The following is a 10,438-nucleotide window of genomic DNA, read 5'->3' as shown; positions in this document are numbered from 1 at the left end:
AGGATGGCGAACTTTGCCTCCCATATTTGGGGCATGTTTTCAGGAGAGACCAGTCCCTGGAGATGGACATCATCCTTGGTAAAGTAGAGGGGCAGTGAAAAAGAGGCTTTTGACGAGATGGATTGAAACAGTGGCTGCAACAATGGGCTCCAACATCAGAGCAATTTTGAGGATGTGCAACTTTTAGTTCTGTTGTATAGAGGGTTGCCCTGAGTGAGAACGAGCTCACCGGCACCTAACAGCGATAGGAGAGCACAGTCCAAGTCCAGGAAGCTAGCAGATATGACAGAAATCCTCAGGAATTCCTGCTCCTAGGAATATCAGCTGAGGGCACAGGGAACTCCAGGATGGGTGAGAACAGCCAGGAAGACATTCTCCGCCGAGTTCTTTTGCTTAACTAATCCAACTCTAAAAATGGCATCTTTCTTCCTAATAACTGTATTGCAAATACTGTGAGTTCGAAAACTCCTAAGAAGAAGTCATAGAGCGAGTAGAAGTCGAGCCAATACCTGAGAATGAGTATGAAACTAAGAGGTCATGCAATCTTACCTATGAATTAAGAAATCGATGTAGTATTGAAAGTAAAGTGTTCATTTTAGGATGGGTGTGGAGTGAGGTGTGCACGGAATAGAAAATGAAGATATTAAAAAATAAATTAGGATTTTGATTATGTATCTTAAACGTTTCATATTAGTATATGCATAGAAAGAAAACTTAAAGAAAAATCCTCTGGAATTGCTCAAGATGATTTTGGGTTGTAGCATGGTAGAATATAAAGGTAAGGTAGGATTGTAGCAATTTTCTCTGTAATCATATAGAAGGAGGTGTCAAAGAGTTTGTGGGAAAATAGAATGAAAAGATAATGGAATTTTTCCACAAACTTTTTGAAACCCCCTCTGTTAGTTTCATTTTGTATATTAAGAATTTTTAGTGAGAAATAAATCCTTTTGTAAACTATAAAGGTTAACATCAATATGAGAAAGCCAACTTTAATAACAACCAGCTTGTCTCTTTAAGCTTCTATTAGGGCACTTTAGAGTTAGTCTAAGCTCAGCTGAGAACATGCAAACTTGGGGGCGATTCCCAAATGCTACATCTGAGGCCTCATGAGAAGATCCAATTCCAGGGCACCAGTTTCCAGTGCTGAGAGGAGTAAAGGCCCAGACATATAAACATGAGTGTGCATCTTGGGCAACAGCATTGACTCATAGCTAACTTAGACTGAGCCCCTAAACTGAGCACCAACTTAGAAAAAGAACTGACCTCTCCTCTTGCTACATGCATACTAAAGAAACACTCCTTCTTGAGGGACATGCCCAATTACAGAGGAATTGCTGTTCATTTTCCATATAACTAGGAAAGAATAGTTCTCTGTGCTAGTAGAGTAGACTTGATTTAGTCCTCTCACTTCCAAATGATATTTCTCCTTCCCTGCCAATCCACAACTGCTGTAGAGCTGGAGGGGAAGTGGACAGGGTCCTCTGCTGAGAAGTCTCTTCTTTGAACAGGAAGAGAAAGCTCCGAAAGGAGACAAACGTGAAAATCTGAACCCGGTGAGTCCACCTGGAGAGATTTCACCATTAAGAGTGAAAAATAGAGGCACAGCATGCTCCCTGCTGATCCCGCTGGCTGCCGCTCCTTCAGTCTCTAGGAAGGAACTTGCCACCATGCCCTACCCTTACCCAGCGCTCACCAGGAGCAGAAGGAAGAGCTGCCAGACATTGCCCATCGCCCTGTGGCTCTGGGCAGGGGCCTCCTGGCTGCAGATGAGCCCACCATTGCCAAACGGCTGCCATCCATTGGGACTGAGAACACCGAAGGGAATTGCTGCTTCTACCGCAGCTGCTGCTGGCTGCTGACGACTGGGGGAACCCCTGCACTGGGGGCATCCTCCTCTTCCATGAGACTGGACCAGAAGGCCGACGATGGGTGCCCCTTCCCCCAAGTTATCAAATCCAAGGGCGGGATCGTGGGCATCAAGGTCGACAAGGGTGTGGTGGCCCCTGGCAGGAACGAACGGCGAGACCACCACCCAAGGGCTGGTGGTCTGTCTGAGCGCGGTGCCCAGGACAAGAAAAACAGTGCTGACTTTGCCAAGTGGCACTTTGTGCTGAAGATCGGCGAACGTACCCCTTCAGCCCTCGCCATCATGGAAAATGCCAACGTGCTGGCCTGTTATGCCAGCATCTGCCAGCAGAATGGCATCGTGCCCATTGTGGAGCCCGAGATCCTCCCCAATGGCGACCATGACCTGAAGCTCTGCCAGTATGTCACTGAGAAGGTGCTGGCTGCCGTCTACAAGGCCCTGAGTGACCACCACGTCTACCTGGAAGGCACCTTGCTGAAGCCCAATATGGTCACCCCCGGCCATGCCTGCACACAGAAGTTTTCCCAAGAGGAGATTGCCATGGCAACTGTCACCGCACTGCACCGCACCGTGCCCCCTGCTGTTACTGGGGTCACCTTCCTGTCTGGAGGCCAGAGCGAGGAGGAGGCGTCCATCCACCTCAACACCATCAAGTGCCCCCTGCTGAAGCCATGGGCGCTGACCTCCTACCGGCGAGCCCTGCAGGCATCTGCCCCGAAGTCCTGGGGTGGCAAGAAGGAGAACCTGAAGGCGGCCCAGGAGCAATGCATCAAGCGAGCCCTGGCCAACAGCCTCGCCTGCCCAGGGAAGTACGCTGCAAGCGGTCAGGCTGGGGCTGCAGCCTGCGAGTCCCTCTTCTTCTCTAACATGTCTACGAAATGGAGGTGGTGGAGGCTGCCCCTCAACACTCCAGGCCCCCCCGCCCCCTCCCATGCCCACCTCTTGATGGGAGGGCACCACCTGGGCTCCAGGCCATGCTTTCCCCTCACTTTCACCGCCCTTGTGACAGCGGTGTGTGATGTAGTCTGTGTATGCTAACTCCATCGCCCTTTCTAGGCTCACTGCCAATCAACAACAATTTAAAGGGAGGGGGGGATAAAAAGAGTGCAAAATAGAATCTGTGGCGTTCCTATAAAGGAACTATCTTTCAACACAAAGGCAGAATACTAAGAACTGTAAATCATAACTGAAAAGATGAGAGACATGGAGGACAGCCCTGGGAGAAATAATATGCAAACCATCAACATTCCAGAGGAGAAAAATAAGCAGATGGAGGAGGTGGAGGAATGTATAATCAAAGGAATAAACTTCAGCCTCTCACGGGGGGTGGGGTGGGGGAGGGGCACAAAAGGACTTACCAATACCAGGATGAAATGATGGAAAAGACGCACATCTATCTCTGAGATTTCTGATCTCTGTGGACAGAAGGAAATATGTATTGTCAGATAGGACCGTCCACATATTTAAAAAGAGGAATCAGTTCTACTTTGACTTCTTGTATGTCATAGTAGAAGCTGGTGAATAATATTTTTTAACTTTAGTCAGCAGACAATTGCAGTATAAAAACCCTACTACCCCAAATATTATCCATAAGATGATAAAAGAAGCAAATTTTGAGACCTACTGCGGGAAGAAAGGAAGGTTGAGAATGATGATGCAACTCAAAGAATGTAAAATCAATGTCACTATATTTTACACAGACACGTTTAGGCGGGTGTGTGTTTCCAAGTGAATATTCTTGAGAAACCAAAATAAAAACAACTTATAAAAAGATTGGAAAAAACTCACCCTGAACCTTGCTAAGGAACCTTGGTGGCACAGTGGGTTGTGAGGCCAAAGGTCAGCAGTTTGAAATCACCAGCCACTCCACAGGACAGAGACAGGGCTTTCTACTTCCAGAAAAGAGGTATGCTCTTGAAATTTCATAGGGGTAGTTCCACCCAGTCGTACAGAGTGGCTCTGAGTCAGAATTGACTCGATGACTGTGAGTTTTGTTTTTGGGGGACCTTGCTACACAGAGATGACTACTTCAACACGGTATGTTTTCTTTCAGTATTTTTTGATATGTCAACATTGTGAGAGAGAGGGAGGCAAGAAGGAAGCAAAAACTGATTGCAATTTAATGACGGTCTATTATGTTCAAAGGGAGTCTTGGTGTTGCATTGGGTTACACATTGGGCTGCCAACTGTAAGGTTGGTAGTTTGAATCTACCGTTTGATCTGAGAGAGAAAGATGAGGCTCTCTGCTCCTATAAACATTTAAAGCCCCTGATACCCTATGAAGGGTCCCCGTGGGTCACAATTGGTTCAAAGGCAGTACGTTTGGTGCCGGGGTTTAGTATTATGTTCTAAGCAGTGCCTGGCTGACATAAATAGCTGCTAGGTACAAAAGTCAAGGGCATGAATCTAATCAGAGTCACCTTGGAAGAAGATGACCTGGGGATTTACTTTCAAAGACTCAGCCTTTGAAAACCCTATGGGTGGAGGTTTTATTCTGACAAAGGGGGTTGCCCTGAGTAGGAATCCATTTTGGTATTGATTGACTCGGTTCCATGCAATACTCTAAGCTGTGTCATACATTAACTAATTTTTTTTCCCAGTAATTGCATGAGATATGTATTAAGATATGTATTAAGAGAAACTGGAGCCCAGGAAGCTTGAGAAACCTGGCCGAAGTAGCACAGCCAGGAAGGGGCAGAATCAGTCTTTGAATCACGCCGACCGAGTCTCAGATCCGTGATCTCCACACCATGCATACTGCCTCTTGCACTGTGTGCTTACAAACATGCAAACAGAGCCCATGCTTATTAATGTATTCTTTAACCAGTCTCCAAACGTTGCTGCTCCATTAGAACACCAAAATTCCTTAGAGACAGTCTACTGAAGAGATTGATGACCCGTACCTTTTCTTTAAAGAGTTTGTTTGTTTTCCCCAAGAGTTGCTCTTTCTTTAGTCTCTTGAGAAAAAGTATTTCTCATTTGTAAAAATCTAATAGGGTAAATTACATTGTTTAGGAATCAGCAACCTCCCAAATCTAAGGTTTTATACACAAAACTCCCTGTCCTCAAGTCAATGAATTGATACATTTGACTTGTGGTGCTGGAGAAGAATACGGAAAACACCATGGACAGCTAACAGGACAAACCCATCTGTCTTGGAAGATGTACAGCCCGAGGGCTCCTTTAAGGCAGGGACAGTGAGGCTTTGTCTTAGGCACTTTGGGCATGTCAGGAGAGACAAGTTCCTGGAGAAGGACATCGTGCTAGGTAAAGTGATGGAATAGTGAAAAAGAGGAAGGCTCTCAAGGAGATGGATTGACACAGCGGCTGCAGCAATGGGCTCAAGCAAAGGGACAATTGTGAGGATGGTGCAGGACCAGATGGTGTTCGGTTCTGTTGGAGACAGGGCTGCTGTTGGTTGAAAACCACTTGATGGCATCTAACCACACAACAATATGAAGTCAAGGCTGACGCATTAGAAATCCTGTAAGACAGATTAGAACCGCCCTTGTGGGTTTCTGAGGTTTTTAAATCTTACAGGAGTAGAAGCACTCATCTTAAGCCTGCAAATCATCTGATGGTCTTGAAATCCTGACCTTGTGGTTATCAGGCCAATTCATAACCCACTGTATCATCATGAATCCTTTAAGATTTGATAACCACAAAAGTTTATTCTTTGCTCATATTTTAAAATCCATCCAGGGTGATCTGTATGACTTCTGTGTGACTTCACTTCCTGTTTTCTGACTCAAGGCCCCGGGCTAGATGGTGCAACACCAGAATGTCCACACCACTGTGGCAGAGATAAAGAGTGCTCTGGGGAGTTTTGCCTGGCAGTGCTGGGTTCTGGAAGTGGTACATGTCACGACTCACAAGTCTTTGGCTACCATTTGTCACATGACCCCACTCAATATGATTGGGAAGCATGACTGTATCCGAGACCAGGCTATGAGCACCTTTGACTTTTCTGTCCACAATCAACTAAACGTGTTGCCTTCAAGTCTATTGTGATCACAGCAACCCTGGAGACCGAGTGAAACTGGTCCAGAGCGTTTCCAAGACCGCTCTCTTGGTACTTGAGTACAGATCTTTTCCCTGAAGTTGCGGTAGGTTAAAACCACTGACCTGTTGATTAACAGATGAGCACTTTAACCACTGCACTATCAAGCTCCTTTTGCTTCAAATTACCCGCACACAATTCATACTATCCACTCCAAACGATATCTTAATTAAGATTGAACTGTCACCATTCCCTGAAGGCAGAAACATCCACTTCATGTATCATTGGGCAGGCAGACCTCCCGGAATATTTGGGTCCCTTCTATGCGAGGATATGAAGTTTAGAGAAAACTTTCCAAGGGAACTTAAAGCTTTACTGTTCCCAACAATTCTTCAGAAAAGCATACAAGAAAAAAAAGCTTTCAACTACTAGGGAATTTAGTGTTTGTATTCCAATAAACTATGGATTGTACTAAAATTGAAATCTATGCTATGAAATGTTGAATTAGCAAATAAAGAAATCTATTACTATTTCCAAATTATTTTTGAGGATGCAATTGAAAAACAAAACACCATACAGTACAATAAGAACTTATTCACATCGATGACATTAGGAAAACCTAAGTTAAGACAAATGAAAATGTAGAGTAAACAAAATTAAGTAAGCATGAGCGCAATCACATCACTTTTCACAAGAAATATAAATGTATTGAATTCTCCTAGGCTAGGGAGTCCTGGTGGCATACTAGTGCAGTGTTTGGGTTGACAACCGTAAACATGGTCACCAGTTCAATTCCACCAGCTGCTCCATTAGGGAAAGAGGACGTTTTCTATTCCTATAAATAGTCACCACCTTCAAAACCCCTTAGGGGCAGTCCTATCATATCTTAAAGTGGCCCTATATCATGGGACTGACAGTGGCAGTAAATTTCATTTTGTTATGAATTGTGTTGTGTCCTTCAAATATGAACTGAAACATGAATACCTGTTCCTAACATAAACTCTATATGGAAATAGGACTTTCATTATGTGAATGAGGTCATATCAGTATAGGGTGGGTCCTATACCTAATCACTTTTGAGTTATAAAAGCAATAGAATACACACTCAGGTGCAAGCCAGGGAAAAAGGAAGGCAGCTGAAGGAAGCAGATACATCTACAAATCCAGCAATGCTGAGGTTTACTGACAGTTACTAGAAGCTGAAATAAATAAGGGAGGATTTACACATAAAGCCCAATTCTGAATTTGGCCTTTTAAGTTTTTGAATTACAGAAAAACAAATGTCTATCTTTCTAAAGCTGCCCACTCCTGAAATTTCTGTTAAATCAGTCCTTAGGAAAAAAAGATATCTAATGTAAAAATAAAGTCTAGTTACAGACATTTTTTACAAGAAAGGCAACCCAAATAAAGAGGCAAAATAAAATGAAAGCACAAATGCATATATAGTAAACACAAAAATATACATGGTTATATTAATATTAATACAAGGAAGAATACAATTTTGTAAAGCCGCCTAATGTATCAGAAATATCTCATTCATGACACAACTTTAAGAAACAGTAAAAAGTACTTGACACCAATCAGGAGATAGAAACTCTTCAGTAGTTTGGATGTGAGAGGTGGAATTTAAGCTATTAAAGTGTGTAGAAGTTATGTGGCAGTATATTGTTACTAGAGAGCAAAGTTAGCTTTACAGAATACATGAATAGCAGTAGAGGACCGAGGCAGAATATCCAAGGAAGGAGCAAGTTTAAAGAGCTCCCCTTCCACGCATGCCTAAGATTGATCTTGCATCGGAAAGGGTGTGTCCATATTCCATTCTGCAGGGTTCACCAAGGCGTTCCTAGTCAAGGCAGTAAACCGAGAATGCTGCTTGTGAGGTGTTGTGAGGTTTGATTTACAGCTGTCTCAGGAATTCTTGAAACTCAAGGGAAGTCAGTTGGAGCATCTCTGAAAATTAAGAGATGTTTGTGGAGTGGTGCTGAAATTTGGTTAAGGCAGGGCCCAGTGCCACAGGAGGAAGAATCCAGGGATGCTCAGAAAGAGAAGCCCCTTCCTCCCATAGTGTCCCTCTACCATCCTCTATTGGCAAACTTTAACACTGGGCTAGGTACCAAAGCAGTAATGTTTATAGGAGGAGCTCTAGTATCGCAAAGAATAAACAATGGATTTGAAATGAAAGAAAAATGGGACTTGACAGCACTGACTGTGGTTTTGGTTTGAACTTGATAACTGACACGGTATTTGAGGAGAAATTTATTTTCAAAATACTGCAATAGCTTGATGGCCACTTGATTACCTTCAAGCCTTTAAGACCCCAGACGCTATATTTTTTGATAGCCGGGCACCACCAGCTTTCTTCGCCACATTTGCTTATGCACCCATTTGTGTTCAGTGATCCGTGCTTGAAGGTAATCAAGCGGCCACCAAGCTCAGAAGCAACAAAGCCCACATGGAAGAAGCACACCAGCCTATGCAACCACGAGGTGTCGAAGGGATCAGGTATAAGGCATCATCAGAACAAAAAATCTTACCATAGTGAATGATGGGGGGAGTGCAGAGTGGAGATCCAAAGCCCATTAGTAGGCCACTGGAGATCCCCTTGCAGAGGGGTCTCAGGGAGGAGACAAGCCAGTCAGGGTGTGATGTAACAACGATGAGAAATACAACTTTCCTCTAGTTCCTAAATGTTTCCTCCCCACTCCCACTACCATGACTTGAATTCGACCTTGCAAGTCTGGCTAGACCAGAGGATGTACACTGGTACAGAGAGAACCTGAAAATACAGGGAATCCAGGGAAGATGAGCCCTACAGGACCAGTGGTGTGAGTGGTGAAACAGGGAGGGTAAAGGGAGAATGGGTAGGAAAGAGGGAACCGATTACAAGGAACTGTGTGTGACCTCCTCCCTGAGGGACAGACAAATGAAAAGCGGGTGAAGGGAGACGTTGGACAGGGCAAGATATGACAAAATACCAATTTATAAACTATCAAGGGCTCATGAGGGAGGGGGGGAGCAGGGAGGGAGGGGAAAAATGAGGACCTAATGTCGGGGGTTTATGTGGAGAGAAAATGTTTTGAGAATGATGTACAAATGCGCTTTACACAATTGATGTGTGTATGGATTGCGATAACAGTTGTATGGCCCCCTAATAAAATGTTTAAAAAAATACTGCAATAATGGAGGTTCAATATATTTCTTTCAGAATTTGATAAATTAATGAAAAATGCACTTTATAAGAAACTGTATATTTCATGTAGAAAATATGGAAATTAATGAAAAATATCATACACTAAAATAGCTCAAGATATAGTATCAAGTCATTTTGGAATCATGGAGATCCTATAGGACAGAGAAGGAATGTCCCTTGGGATTTCCAAGGCTTCAATACATACAGAAGCTGATTGTCGCATCTCTTACAATGACTGGTGTGTTTGAAGCAATAACTTTGTTTAGCTGAGATCTTTAATCAGTACACCACTCAGAAAGCCTAAACTCACTGCCATTGAGTGGATTCTGACTCACAGTAACCTTGTAAGGACAGGGTAGAACTGGGAGTCTCTTAGCCTGTCACTCAATGGCAATAGAAAGTGACTACACTACTAGAACTCTTTTTATAGATTTTAAAGATCAGAAAATATAAAATAAACCAATAACACTTCAACAAAGAGATAACTACAATAAAACTGAAGTCTAATCATAAAACAAAGGAATTTGAATGAGTAAGAAAATATTTGAAAGATAATATCTGAATCCATGAGAAAAAGCAAAAGTGAACTTATGACTGATGCAGAGATTAACAAAAAATAAGAATACTAAAATCTACGTGATGTAGTTTCAATGTACAAATGAGTATAATCTAAAAGCTTAAATATTTAACAAAAGAGAAAATCATATTTGTTTAATGTAAGGAGAAAGTAAAAGAAAATAAATATAAGAATAAAATTAATAGTTCAAAGCTAAAATTAACGGATTAAAATAGTAATACAATAAATAAAAACTGGAGGAGAATAATAATAACAACTATGGAGAAACAAGATATTCTTAGAACTATATAAACTTTAAAAATTACTCAAGAAGAGACGAGTCCTTGAAAAAGCCAATAACTCCTTGTATACTACCTGTGTATAAAATTTTGTTGACAATTTTGTTCTCCATCAGACATTGGACCTCCACTCAAGTACTTACTCAATGCAAGCAACACGTGGTTCTATCAAATTAGCTATCCATGATGCACACCTTCCCGACATGATCGCTGAGGACAAATGTGTGCATAAGCAAATGTAGTGAAGAAAGCTGATGGTGCCCAGCTATCAAAAGATATAGCATCTGGGGTCTTAAAGGCTTGCAGAGAAACAAGCGGTCATCTAGCTCAGAAGCATCAAAGTCCACATGGAAGAAGCACACCAGTCTGTGTGACCACAAGGTGCAGAAGGGACTAGGTATTAGACATCACAGAACAAAAAATCATGTAAATGGGTGCCCACTTTCCCAATATGATCACTGAAAACAAATGTGTGCATTAGCCGATGTGGTGAAGAAAGCTGATGGTGTCCGGCTATCAAAAGATA

At 42.8% G+C, this 10,438-nt stretch overlaps 1 pseudogene; it reads left to right on the top strand.

Annotated features, from left to right (window-relative positions):
• Nucleotides 1-1,658: 1,658 nt before the first annotated feature.
• Nucleotides 1,659-10,438, top strand: part of LOC101638935 — a 17,562-nt pseudogene continuing 8,782 nt past the window's right edge.

Source organism: Echinops telfairi, unplaced genomic scaffold (assembly GCF_000313985.2).
Source record: "Echinops telfairi isolate 266 unplaced genomic scaffold, ASM31398v2 ScPeMD7_10;HRSCAF=50, whole genome shotgun sequence".
NCBI classification, from domain to species: domain Eukaryota; kingdom Metazoa; phylum Chordata; class Mammalia; order Afrosoricida; family Tenrecidae; genus Echinops; species Echinops telfairi.
The sequence above is the reverse complement of the archived record's forward strand: the minus strand, read 5'-3'. Positions and strand labels throughout refer to the sequence as shown.